Raw genomic sequence first — 15,257 nt, forward strand, 5'->3', positions numbered from 1 at the left:
TAACATCAATAAACAACATTAAATTTAAAATACATTTTACAGATAGTGACTTAGTGGGTCTGTCCTATGCTTTTAATATTATTTTAATTGTGACGTTTGTGTATACTTGTTAGCACCGAATTTTACATGCTTGGTAAATCAAAAGTTTCACTTTTAAACCGTATTATGTCTGTGATAAAATTTTTTTTTAGTCCATATAACTTCTTGAAAAAAGCATGGCTTTCCTGCCGAAACGTCGAAAAAAATATAAAAATGTCTTAGCAAATTTTTTTTATGAACCTAAGCCCAAGAAAATCCACTAATATATATATATCGGCTTTCGAGCTTTCGGCATCCTCTTTGATGTCTTCTTCAGGGCTTCCGAGGTTTCAATCTCTCGAGCCCCCAGACACTACTACACTGATCACTAATCAATCCATTATTAGTAACATTCGCTTAATTTTTTGCCAAAGCAGTTTTCCTGATATAATTAAAATTTTTTTAATTATTCGAGAAAAACCGTTTAAAAACATGCTTTTTTGAAGTGTAATTTGTGAACTTTCAGTCACGAATTGTTAACTTTTCGAAAAAACTCTTAAGAACATTTTTTCTTAAAATTCACTATTCTAGCAACCACCATGGTTTATTTAAAACTTTTTCCACCCCTGAGTTGGGGGAGGAAAATGAGTTTCCCAGAAGAAATTTTGATCTTTGAGCTATTTTCTATCTACTGTAAAAATTTGAATGAAATCCATGTTTATAAAAAAAATTCTGAACAGAAAACCCTCATATCCTAGACTCCCGGACAACGGGATAGATGTGGACTACTTATTTGGAAGACAAGAACAGAACAATTTAAAAACGTTCAATTGGATAAGTATTAGACAAATCTAATTAAAGTGGTAAAATACAACTCTCGTGAATCTAAACCGAAAAAACGAATATTATATGTAACAATTTTGTTCCATTCATCATATTTGACTCATAAGTTTTCCATATTTATTAAACGATTCGATCTCAGATTTATTATTTCTACAAATTGATATATTATGATTTCTATGTGGAATTACTTGAACGACATGAACTGATAGAATAGAAAATGAACGCTTTTCACACATGCCAAAAACCGAAAGCGCTGAAAAGTTAATGGAATAGCTAAAAATGTCGGAATATAGATCTTAGATTCAGATAATGTCAAGGATATGAAAGGGGATTTAAATAATGGCCATTTTGGAGCAAATAAATCAATGGGGGTGAGTTTTAATAGATTGTTTTGCTAACGAAAAGTGGGACATCGGTTGCTAATGGTTAGTAATACTTTTTTTATTTTATTTTTCATAAAACTACTTTACGTCCTCGAAATTCCAACGTCATTTGAAAAATATGTTCATTTTGTATTTATGGTCTTTTTGAATAGATTTTCCAAGTTAAGTAATAATAGTATACATTACTTTTAGTATACCTGCATTATTTTTGTTCAAATCGGAAATCTAAATTTATTTAAATCATTTATATCCAATATATTCATCACTTGCTGTAAAAGCTACAAAGAATTCATAAAAAAGGCTATTAGTTTTAACCGAGCGACCAAAATACCTACTAGAGTAACCAAAAATCCCTTTAACTACCTTTCTTATATAAAGATATAACTTCCTTCTACTAATAACGAAAGGACAAATAGAAGTAAGGCATGGTTCTGACAGACGACAAATAACCTGGCTGTATAACATCAAGGACTGGACAAGGTTAGACATACAAACTCTAATAAGAAAAGCACCGGATAGAGTTGAATTTGCAGAAGATATCGCCAACGTCCATTAGAAACGACACCTAAAGAAAATAACTACCATTGGATGACATTTTCCGGGGATAGTGAGGAATTAACACAAAAAAGTGCCTTGGTGGAATAAAAACCTTGTGTATCAAAGGACAGTTCAGGCGAGTAGCGCGATTATCGTAAAGATCAGACTAAATATAATACGAAACTAGAAGGGCAAAAAGAAAAACGTTCAAGAGGCAATGCGAGAAGAGAGAACACATAAAGTTCCCTCCAAGAGTTCAGATTAATCCTCAAACGATACAGTGAATAAATCGGCGGAGTCGATAAAATTGGTTTTCTTATAATCATTTATCGCACATCATTCATTCTAAATATAGATTTTGCGCATGTTCATTATTCATTGGAATGTATCAATTCTTTTACTCAATACAGAAACAAGGCTCAAGAACTGAGACTCTCCAAGTCGAAATACCTTGATTTTTTTGCACTTGTCCTTCGACAATTCATTGCGTCGATGTTACGTTTTTTGGTTTGTAACCTACCAATCTGCTCACCATTAATGAAAGTAACTTCTATAATTCGGATTCTTCTTCTTCGTGTGCCTCATCCTTTAAGGACATTGGCGTTCATCACGGCCCATTTTACTGTGTCTGCAGCAGTTCTGAAGGGTTATATTGTTGTTTTTCCACTCCACTCCCGGTCTCCCGGATCTCTTCCTTTTCCTTCCACTTTTATTTGTATAACCAATTTCATCAACTCACATTTTTCATTTCTTAGTAGGTGACCAAAGTAGCTCATTTTTCTTTCCTTTATAGTCTTGAGTATTTCCTTTTCTTTTTTCATCTTTCTTAATGTTTCCGTGTTTGTTACGTATTGTATCGATATTATTTTCCACATTATTCGATAACACCACATCTCAAAGCTGGCAAGTCTTTTTTCAGTTGCGTCCGTAATTGCCCAGGCTTCAACTCTATATAAAAAATTCTAATCGGCGACAACCTCTCAAGTAATTTTAGTCCCAAAACTGTAACAGAATGCTTAGAACATGATATCTCATTCATTTTTTTGGCGTCAAATTCTACACATACGACCCATCCCCTTGATGTGTTTTTTTTCGCCCTAAGAAGCATGGCGAAAAATTCTTGAAAAGTGGAAAATGGGTGAAGGAAGAAGGGCAACTACCATACCCAAAGATCGCTTTCCTCATTTTGTTAGAGAGCTGATGGACAGCAACAGATCCAACCAAGAAAAAAATATTAAGTCTGGTTTTATAAAATGTGGGATCTACCCGTTAGACGTGATCAAGTCCTAAACTGACTCCCTAGTGACAACACTGCAAATGTTCAAGAAGTAAAAGAACATATTAGCAATGTAGTGGTTAATATGCTGAAATCCATGAGATATTCTGATACTCCTACACAACGACGAAAGAGAAAGAAGGTCGCCGTAGTAGCTGGTAAAAGTATAACTGGAGCAGACTTTAGAGAAGAAGAAAGTGAAGACGAACAGCTTGATTCAGATTTTGAATAACGACAAAAATATAGAAGAGAATGAATCGAGAGAAGATGAAGAGGTCGTTAACGGAAGTGAAGGGGACGTCGAATCAGATAATGATTAGATGAATATTCCTTTAAGCCAGATTGCTGAAAATCAAAAACGTGGACAGACAAGTGTTCCTGTTCCCAGTGTTTCCTACAAAGGAAGAATTTTTAAACAGGTTTATCCCGTTTCGAAACAATCTATTCAACTATCAGATTGGCTGCTGGTTGAGTTTTCAACCAGTTTTAGGATAAACGAAAGATTAAAGTATTATATTGGAAAAGTGTTGAAAACCATTGATGAAAACGATGACATTTACGGAACTTTTTTGAGGCATCGCCAAACCAAGCAAGCCCCAGGGTTTATTTATGGATTTCCCACGAAACCTGACGTTTGCTATTTCTCTGTTGACCAAGTTGTTGGTCAAATTCATCCATCTGATAACTCCGAGCTGCCAAGCAATTCAACAGGGAAGAAGAACAAACAAACAGGGAGATTCTTAAATTTCCCATCAACCAAAATGATCTTAATTAATGCAATCTATTATTTTTACGAAGATTCTGTTGCAAGAATTAACGCAGCAGATCTAGATTTAAGTTAAAACTTTTTTTTTATTTGTTCCTACACATATAATTTTTTGTTCGTATAGTTATAACAGTACAAAAGTTATGCTGTGAGAATTAATGCAACGTAACAGGGTCTTTTGTGTTCCCTAAAGTAAGAAAGTTGTATATTTTTCTCTATTTTCATACTTAATAAACGATATAAATTCCATTTGTATGTTTGTATTCCATAATTCCGTATTATATTTTTTTACTAAAAAAATTAATTGCACATATTATCAATATATTTTTAAATGTCTCCATTGACCTCCGGAATGAATGAAGCTAAACTAATGCAAAGAAAAGCATTGTTTCCTTTCACCCTGTTTGGAGGGTGAATAGAAAAACACTACTTTTTTAATTTTTTTTTTAATTGGGAAACTTTTTCAAATGTGCTCACTAGGCCCTTAAACCTTTTAACCCTGACACAAATTTTGCATATTTTTCGTGGCCGATTAGATACATAGCAGCCTAACTACAAAGCCTGAAAACCTCAAAACTGTTTCTATTGACCACGTTTTACGGTAACAAACGAGAAATATTTGTATATAAAATTTTAAATACTGGTTTGATATTTTGTTTCATTATCTGTCCCTTTTTTATTTTTAATTCATTATTCTACTAATTTTTACCTAAGGTTTACCTCTTTATATCATTTTGCTATAGATTGTTTTTTCGTTCATTTCTTTACCAACCTATCGAATTATTTTAACAGTCAAACGACATTTGAGTGATGTTAAATTATCATCAAATTAAAATTGTAATGTGTTTAATTTTTATTCTATTTAAATTCTTCGTATTTATCGAAGTTATTGTATTAATTGTTAACCACGAGCAGTAAGTTTTTTTGTTTTTTTTTGTTTATACTAGTTTTATTAAAATGTAAACTTTCATTTTTAGAAGGAAGAAAATAAAATTTCCGAAAGCTTGACTAAGCTCAAAGAGATTTACATTTAGCCCAAAATAAACTGATTATATCATATTATATATATATATATATATATATATATATATATATATATATATATATATATATATATATATATATTGATTCAACTATCTCTACCAGTCCCATGATACTTAACAGACCACCTAAGACCCAGTTGAAATATAATGTTAAAAGAAGTATATATTGCATTTTTTAGGTGGTTTTATTGTATTAATTCAAGGGAACTTGAGAGGGGTAAAAAAAATTATAAAAAAAAAATTTAAGATAGTAAACAATCTTTACCAGACCCAACAAACTTAACCGTTTTCCCAGACCCTTATATATGAAAAAGTATCATTCACTGGACGGACCTAGTCCCCGCAATGTTGCCAAATTTTTTGGCGCTAAAATGATTGGTAGTGTGCGTTTTGTGGTTTACTTGTTAGTTATTAGCGGAAGTTAAAGTTCATTATAATGTTTTCCAAGATGAGCCGACGTAGTAAAATGTTAGTTCAACTAGCTCAAAATAATTTAAAGGGTAGGTGATATTATAATATAAGTGATATAATTTACTAATATTAGTGTTTTACAGATGTATATGAATTTCATAATTCAGAAGATGAAAATAATACAGGCTCTTTGACGACTGAGGTAGGTAGTATTATTTTTTGACACCACTAAAAACAAATTATTAGAACCCGCTTAAATATACCATACATAAATAAAGGTTTAGTTCTAAAACTTTTGACTTGGAGCACGTTTACATTAAAAAATATGTTTAAGGGTTTAAGCACAATAATTCGAATTAAAATTATATTTTTGTATTGACGTTTTGACTTCTTAACCGAAAGTTGTTCATAAAATATTAAAATTTATATAAATCATCTGAAAGGATTTGTTTACTCCAAATGGCGGGCATACAAGTTGCCATCAATTGCAATTAATATAGATTAATTACGGTATATACAATCGTTTTATTAACACATTTATAGAGGCTTATTTCTGTAAACGTACTTTTTAATAAAAATAGAGTTAATAATATTAACTACAATATTTATTTAAGGAACGCAAAGAACAGCAATTTTAGGTTTAGTTACTATAAACAGAAATTCCCGCTATTTCGCAATTTATTTCTCAAATATAAATCAAGTTTAAGGTCAAGTCGTTCGTTAAAATTTTTTAAATATTAAATTTCAATAGGTATTTTTAGTTTATTTTAACCAACAAGCTCAAATTTCAATCGCTTGAACATATGATTTGTGTATTAAATACACAGCAGTGAAACTTGGAGTGATAACTGTTTATGTTTTTATAAATATACTTTTCCGGCTCCATTCAAAAACCGATAAAAGAAAAATTGTGTATTTATGCGTGTCATACTGCGAAAAACATCTGAAATTTATCCCTAAAAACTATTATATTGATATTTAAAAATATGTTTAATATGCAAATAATGTAAATAAAGGCATTTTATATAATAGTTAAAGATATAGTCCTATTCATATTTTAGGGTTTTGCTGGCATTATCTAAATAAAATAAATAATATATGTTTAATTAATTTTGGTCACTATTAATATTATCTTGAATTTTCATAATATTTTAATAAAGAATTTTCTTTTTGAATTGAAACGTTTTTTCTTATTATATTTAAAATGCAATACGAATATAAAATTTATTAATGTGAGTGGAAAATAAGAACTTTATAAAACAAGGTGCAAAGAAGTTAAGAACGCCTAACAAATGACTAAAGATATTTTTGTATTTTATATTCATTAACTGGTATTTATTAAAAACACTTTCTTTTTTTATTTTTTTTATTTTCTAGTAAATATTTCATATTTAATGTATTGTTCTAAGCTAAAATAAAAAATTGCAATCTAGTACTCTACATTATTGAGCCTAGACATTGACGTGTTTTAAGAAACATATGTTAATGATTATGTTTTTTGATATTTCTTTGACAAATGAAAAATCTATTAAATAATAATATGGATTCAAATGAAAATAAAAACTTATAACTATTAATATTTAATTTCCGAAAACAAACTTTCAACCCTGTCGAAACGCGTCTTCACTTCAGCTAGGTCTTCATTTGCATCGTTTCTGTAAAACACTTATAGCTATGGATATTTATTATAAGTAATATTAATAATTAATTAGGTATAATAAATGTAAACGAAGTAAAAATAAAATTTTAAAATCGAAATGTATTCACAATTGTGAACGCTTCCCAAGATACGTCACGCAGAAAAGCATAACGCGTTTATAAATTTCACTCTTTAAAAAATTTCCATAAAGGGAGCCTTATATGACAATTAATTCTTAGAGAGTAAACTCCAAAAAATTTTGCATATTCCTGATTTTTAATGAAAATATTAGTTCCGTTAATTTTATATTTATGAAAATATGAACTCATATTAGTGTGCAAGTACTAACGTTTTTATTTAAAAAGTAAAACTTTTTTTTCTAGATATTAAATAAATTACCAATCGAAGATCAGGAAACCAAGGTGTATCATTATCTAAAAATGTTCAATTGGGAGCTCCTGGTCAAAAAACCAATAATGCGAATTCTAAAGAAGGTCAAGAACAGAGCTTTAGTGTACAAATCCCTTTACAGTTATGTGAAAGTGGAGAAATTTGCAAAGGGAGAATACTGACCTTATTACTGAGAATGAGCCTTTGCATAAAAAAATATCTCGCGAAAAATGGACAGAAAAAACAAAAAATTTGTGTTAACTTTTTTGCTACACATGTAATAAACAAAAAGGCGCCAAAAAAACAGGAATGTATGGCTTTAATAAATTTAAATTTAAATTTATTTGAAGAAAAGGACTGGATCAGAATTAAAACTTTAGTTTATAACACCTATCGTTTAAAATAATTTTTTAACTTTTATTGTTCATTGTGATGCAATTTGTATAAAACTAATATTTTAGAATTTCACTACATTTTGTTTATATAAAATGTTGATTTTATTAAATATTTAAATCTTGTTTTGTCTTAAGTGAATGTCGACAATTTAAAAATAAATAAATTATAAAACAGCTCCTAGTTATTATTACACACCTGCAATGTCATGATAGTTTACATTTAGGATAAATATTTTACTACATTTTATTTAAGTAATTTGTATTCCATACGCAAAATTAGAAAATACTAATAGATATTTAATGATTCAAATAAATATATTTGAAAGATTTTGCTCCAATGGAAAAACAGCAGTAAAATAGTATCTAATTTAACTTATATTTCGAGCTAATATATATAAAATAAATAATCATTTTGACCAATGTAGGAAACTAAAAATTAACAATATAAAATGGATACATATCATATAAAAATTAAAGCAAATTAAATAAGCATTTTAAATAAGCCTGAACTTATGTCACCACCGACACCAGAGAACCATTTAAATACATTAAAAAAATTATAAAATTAAACACAGAATCATTTTCCAAATTAACTCTAACTGAGGAAGGAACGATAGTTATCAAAGAAGATTATTAAGATTGGGTGAAAATTTTATTGTAACGCTTTCGCAGTCAAACCCCCTCCCTCCCTTATGAGCACTGAAGGTGATTTCTCATAAGGGCTGACTGCTTTTTCAAGGTTACTGCGAACTTACTATATTTATGCGCACTCTGGGTAATGAAGGTGCCCATAAATGTAGCCTAATAATTACACGAGTAATTATTAGGCTACATTTTACACATTTTACATAATTACACAGAGAAAGTCGTTAAGCGACTTTCTCCCGTTATCATCTGATCTCTTAACGTGATGTTATGGAGAGTAGTGTAAAAGTGAAGATCCTCGAGCTTGCATCTTGGTCAGCATCCAAGTTGCAGTCTCGAAGATCGGGGTGGCCTCTCCCGTGGCCTTTTTTGTTTTTATAATTTTTTTGTGAATTTTTGTGTTTTTTAATTTTTTTTTTTGGATTTTGTGTTTTTTTTATTTTTTTGTGGTTTTTTGTGTTAGTAAAATTTGGTGGGAGATTTTTTAGTACCTAAAGCTTATTGTAACGAAAAAGGCCGTTGCTTTTTGTAACGAGAATACGTTCAACAAAGACAACCCCGAGGAAGAAGCTATAAAATCGACTTTTACGTTAAGGGCTTCCTTTTTAACATGTTTTAGATTTATCTTACCCTTACCTATAAAGCGATCAATAAAAAACATATTTTCCTGATTACAAACCAAAATCAAAGATAACCCAAAATCTAAAAGATTTGAGACTTATACTAAATCTATCGTAACATAACAAACATTAGAGTACCCAAGTGATGGATAAAGATTCCGTCTTCTCACAACAGTCACAAAATTATTTCTATTAAGTATTTTCCTATCTTTTCCCCTTTTTTATTATTAAGAGAATATAGCGGCTAATTTTGGATATTTTTATCAAATGTATTGTGACTTTAGAAAAAAACCTCAAATATTTCCATAATCCATACCTCAAAACTGTTGAAATCTACCAAATGGTAGCATCCAAAAGAACGACAGCCCGGAACGACATTTACAAGAGCCAGTGGCGACGCTGCCTTAATTTTTATTTTAAATAATTTAATTGTTCTTCGTCTACCTTCAATCACAAATATTGAAGCTGTTGATGTAAAATCATTCTCGTTGGAAACTTTAATGACCACAATACAATATAGGACTCAGAACGCAAGTTTTATAAAAGCAAAGTAATAGAGAACTTCTAAAAGAATCACAATTTTATATGCCTACTAAATACTTACAGCAACACCCATTTAAAGTAACAGAATTGTTACCGGTCCCAAGCCCGGATAAAGGAGGAGGGGGTTTACAGCCAGGTTAGCACCCTACTGATAGATATTAAACCCATACAGCTCATAGAAACAGGATTATGCCTCGGAACAGGACTGATTTAACGACGACGACCAACGCGAGAAAAAGGACAACGAATTTATAAAAAACTTCGAAAAAAAAATATACTTCGAATCGGTACTTTGAACGTAAAATCTCTTAAACACTCGAGAACAAGAAATTACGAAAGAGCTTATAGAAAAAAATATAGATATATGTGCACTACAAGAAACCAAGAAAAAACCAAAGGATTAAATCATGCTGGATGGGTTTCTCATGATTTATAGTTGTGTAGTAAGAGAAACGAGAGCCAAAGAAGGAGTCGCCCTGTTAATACATAGAAAATTTTTACACCATGTACATGAACGTAAATAAGTCTTCGAACGAATAGTAGCAGTAAAAATTAGACTAGAAGACAAACCTCTGAATATAATAGCCATCTATGCATCTGAGAACAACAGAGATTAAACTACAAGAGAAAATTTCCCGTCACATAAAGGAATAAAAGGAAACGAAAATGTTGACGCGCCAGTTAAAAATGCTACACGTAATCCAAAATCAAGAATATTTAATATTACGATACACACAGATAAAAACTCATTTCAAACAAGATTACAAGAACTTGGCAAGACAAATGAAAAGTACCCCAAGTAAATTACTAGGAATAAACGAAAGTGGACAACCATGGAAATCAAAATCAAGGAAGTGAAGAGAACAAGTGATAGTGACACGTTTGTGTATCGGATATACGAAAATCACACACGAATGCTCGCTGAAGAGAAGAAACAAGTCAATTTGTGAAATTTGCAACTCTGACTTAGGTATCTGTAAAACACGATAAATATAAAAGTGAACGAAAGAAACATTGCGTCCCGACCTCACTTAAAAGTGCCTTCAATGGGAACAGTGACCTCCAAAACCAGTTTAATTCCCTAAAGGACATCAATTTACTAAACGAAATTTAATTATTTATATTATTACTGAAACCTACATGTAAAACTATTAATTGTATAAACCTATTGTAACGCTAATAACCCTGAGAGGTTGATGCGTTTTTTTTGTCTTCCTAAATAAGTAAGTCTTAAGGTCGGTACACATCTACGAGCCAAACGGTATGCATACGGTATGCGAACGCTATACTCGGTAGTGTGTACGGCAGAAAAAACCGCTTGCGTACTGTTTCATCGTGACTCGTCGCGAACCAAATTGTTGCGGTTTATTTCACGACTTCAAAGGAAGCTCGTCTTTCAGTTTGGACGGCGCTTACTAGACGCAGCGAACATTTTTATTGTGTCATCAAATCGACATTGTGAGAATGACGTGTTCCTTCCTAGAGAGACGTGAGAAAACAGTAAACTGATTATTGTACATATTTTTATTTTTGTTAATCAAGCAAAAACAGGAACATAAATCAGTACCCAAATTATAAATAAAATGAATCATTTCGCACATGTGTGTTCGTTGTTGGTTTGTCGCTTTCCATGGATCGAGATAAGTATGCGATCAGTACGATGTAGAATATTTTTCAAGGATCTGTACGCGTACAGTACGTATACCGTTCGGCTCGCATATGTGTACCCACCTTTATAAATTAAAAATAAAAAGTATATGACAGCAAGTAAGTATATTATATAATTACTTTATCTAATCGTTTCGAATGTGCCTATAATAATCGTTTTAACAACGTAGGATCTAAAAACGTGTCGGTAGTCTGTAGTATGTACATACATGTACGGATGAGTAATGATTTGATATTTGATACCTTTAAAAATATTTAAATAACAGTAACTACTAACATACAGCGTTGCCATTTTTTGGGCCTGAGAAAGTCTTAGAGGTTGTAAGAAGGAATTTAAATTATATACGATATACAGAAATGAACTGCGCTCCCTCTTCACAATTATTATTTGAACTAAAACTGTGTATAATGTGGTGTGTAACCGTCATACCAGTCCCAAATAAAATTCTCTAAAAATTTAGTGGCATGTACGGGGATGCATATGATATGTAAATAACGAAGAAAACGTTGCCAGACCCTTTTGCGGGTCTGGTAACGTCAATTTTGGACTGGTAACGTCGGTATACCTATGCGTTTCGGGTCTGTATAATCGGTTGAATATATATATATATATATATATATATATATATATATATATATATATATATATATATATATATATATATATATATATATATAAGAAATAGTAAACTCTTAAATATTGGGGAAATCTGCAAGATATCTGCATATATATATATATATATATATATATATATATATATATATATATATATTTATATATATATATATATATATATATATATATATATATATATACGCAGATATCTTGCAGATTTCCCCAATATTTAAGAGTTTACTATTTCTTATTTGCAAAGATTAAATTTCTTTTCTATATAATATATATGCAGAAATCTTGCAGATTTCCCCAATATTTAAGAGTTTACTATTTAACTTATCTGCAAAGATTAAATTTCTTTTCTATATATGTATATGTATATATATATATATATATAAATATATATATATATATATATATATATATATATATATATATATCTTTATATACATCTATGACTGTATATTATTGTGCATTTTTAAATCCTGTTTAGCATTTTTGATTTGCGCATATATTTTTAGAAACGTTAAAAATAATGAATTTGAATTGTGTCGTCAAACGAGAATATGAATGTGATTGTGTCCTTAGAATCTGCTACGCTTCATATCATTGCTTCATATCTTGCCATATTCGATGTTGATAGATATTAGATTTGCCTTTATCCTATTTCGTAATATCATTTATGTCTGCAGTCGTACAGTGACTAATTCATGTAGCAATTAACTTTATGCAACGTTTAATGTTTGTGCCATATTCGTTGGCGTCTAAATTGACTAGTTTATATTAGGAATTCCGATGCCAAGGAGCATATGGAGGCGTAGCAATACAATATGTTACTAAAGGAGCAAAACATTATAACGCATTACACTCTAATTCGGAATATGGATAGGGTGAGAATGGAATTAATAGTTTTTATTTAAGTTCTTAAAAATGTATTGAGTATACATAGGATGAGTGTCGCACGCAAATGGGCAACTGGGTATAAACAATTTTTTTTAGAAATGAAGACAAATAATTGGTGGTCTTGTTTATTACAATAACAATTGGGCATTTGTCTAGCTAGTAGTAGATATAAGTAGCGAATGTTTATACCTAATTTGCTACAGAAGTTTTGAAGAAAATATAACATCTTTATCAACGTCTGTTTTGCCTTGCAATAAATTCTTAGAAGGCACAGATTAAAGCGAAATTCTGAATTTGGTTTCGAAAATTAGTCTACGATTTTATTATCAGATGTCGCTACATTGCGTCTATACGAAGCCATGTTAGAGTTGCTTCCTAAGACAGAAAATATTTATTTCACGTTCAGAGCGATTGCGAAAGCCGTTCTGATGAGGCCTATTAGGCCGAAATACGTATAAGCGGATGCGCAAGCGCCCTGTACGTGAAATCAAATATTGACTGTCTTTTCCTTTTTAAAATATCAGGAGTTTAACTACCTACTCCACACTTATCCCATATTAAATTATTTTATTAACTTAAATCTTTAGTTAATTCGTTGACCATTTTTCTGTATGTGATTACATTTTTTTTCCATCATAAGGTTTTTAGATTGTTATTCGATATAATTTGAAATACTTGGATTATGACACATTCACACTATACCGCCACCGTTTAACAGCTATTCAGTCAAGTTGTATATGGCGGCATTGCGATTATCCAGCTTGTGCATTATTACGTGAGAAACAACCAAACTTAAAAGTACATTTACGGGGCTCAAGCAAAATTTTTTGTAGACTCCTCTGTCATTCCGGTCAATCGCTGATGATCTTCCTCAAGTTTCTGCGATGTATATAAGTCAGGGGGGGGGGTTGCATTTCGTAGTGTTGAGAGTCACAAGAATGTTGAGATATTACGTGTTTAACAGTTTATTGTAGGGCAAGGGCAAACACGAGTAAACTCTCAAGCCGAACAATAAAAAAAAAACAGTGGTAGTTTCGAGAACTAGTGTATCTGCCGAATATTGAAAATAAGATGAGTTATCCTCTGATATTTTTGCATTCCTCTGTTTGAGGAGCAATAATGTTTCCAAAACAGACACCTAATGTAATTAGTTAAGGTACCTCATCCTTTTTACATTACACATTCATGGTTACCTTACCTTACCTTACCTTGTTTTCGTTCTCACTGTAATATATGCCCTACTAAAAATTTCCAGAACAATCTTAATATATTTAAATTGTAACTATGCTTATAATCTTATATTACAATAAGACTGCATACATGAAGATACATGGATTCTGTGCTATCTATTTATTTCGAATGTATCAAATGTTCACTTCTCTGTAAACATATAGATACCAGATAATTTGTTTAAAAAATTCACAATTTTTGTCTAAATAAATATAAACTATTATTTAAATACTTAAAACAGGATTTCCGTTTAAACGAGTGACTCATGGCAAATGAGATGCTTCAAAAAGTAGGTAGGTATGTTTTCAAATACATACAAGTGTTTCCCGAAATAACACATATGACTGGTTTAATTCATGAAATATTTTTGCTGACGCACAATGTAAAGAGTGTTATAATCAAGAAACATCTACTTTCCCAAATAAAAATCAAGAAGAAAATAGTTAAAATTAAAAATATAGATAGATACTTGGTTTTATAAGTGTTACAGAGGGCGTCATATCTTTCGGAATAATATTGGAAATGATTTTTTTAACCCAATAGGGAATTGTATCCTATGAGATACGTTGACATCTAAAAATGTTAACAAGAAATTCATTAAACTTTCGGCAAATCTAGTATTGTATACTGTGAGATACACCGGCAGATTAAAGTATTATACGGTATGGTAACGGGTAGGGGGTGGTAAAATCCATTATTTATCAGTGTGATTTTAGCTGTGTCGAGTGATACGGTCGACAAAAGGGAGAATTTTGTAATGCAATAAAAGGCGTTCTACTGATTGTTTTTCTTTAGTTTGAGAAGTCAGAAGGAGTAAAAATACTCTAAAAAATGTTGATAAATCTCTATTATATAGTTATAATTTGTATAAGGTACCAAAAACTTGTTTACACTTGTTTAAAATCTACGAGACACCCAAATATTATCTAACTTTCTTTAAAGCTTCCTACTATCCCATGTGGTAGTTTTTTTAGAAAAAAAAAACAACAGATGTCCCACCTCCTCTACTCCTACCTACCGAATCAAGCAACATCAAAATGAAGATGATGAAAAACCATTATTCAGTAGAATTTCAAATCTGAAGCAAAGTAGCCAAAAAATAGAAAAAAAAGATGGGAGCAACTAGAATTGGGTGAAAGAAGACTTTCAACGCAACAAATTCCTTATAAAAGCTGTTAACTTAGATCATTTATTCAAAATTAGGTACCTTCTTTTTGTAAAGGATTCGATCAAACTGCAATAAAATTGAAGAATAAAAAAGGTCAGCAGTTTCTGGAATAATTTACGACTTTTTTCCTTATACGGCATCTTCTACATTCGATCATCTGGTT

General features: G+C 30.7%; 1 protein-coding gene across 2 annotated transcripts in view; it reads right to left on the reverse strand.

Annotated features, from left to right (window-relative positions):
- Window positions 1–15,257, reverse strand: part of Ephrin (ephrin) — a 259,839-nt gene that overhangs the window by 63,548 nt on the left and 181,034 nt on the right. The gene's annotated exons all lie outside the window — the stretch shown is intronic.

This window comes from Diabrotica undecimpunctata, chromosome 5 (assembly GCF_040954645.1).
Source record: "Diabrotica undecimpunctata isolate CICGRU chromosome 5, icDiaUnde3, whole genome shotgun sequence".
NCBI lineage: Eukaryota > Metazoa > Arthropoda > Insecta > Coleoptera > Chrysomelidae > Diabrotica > Diabrotica undecimpunctata.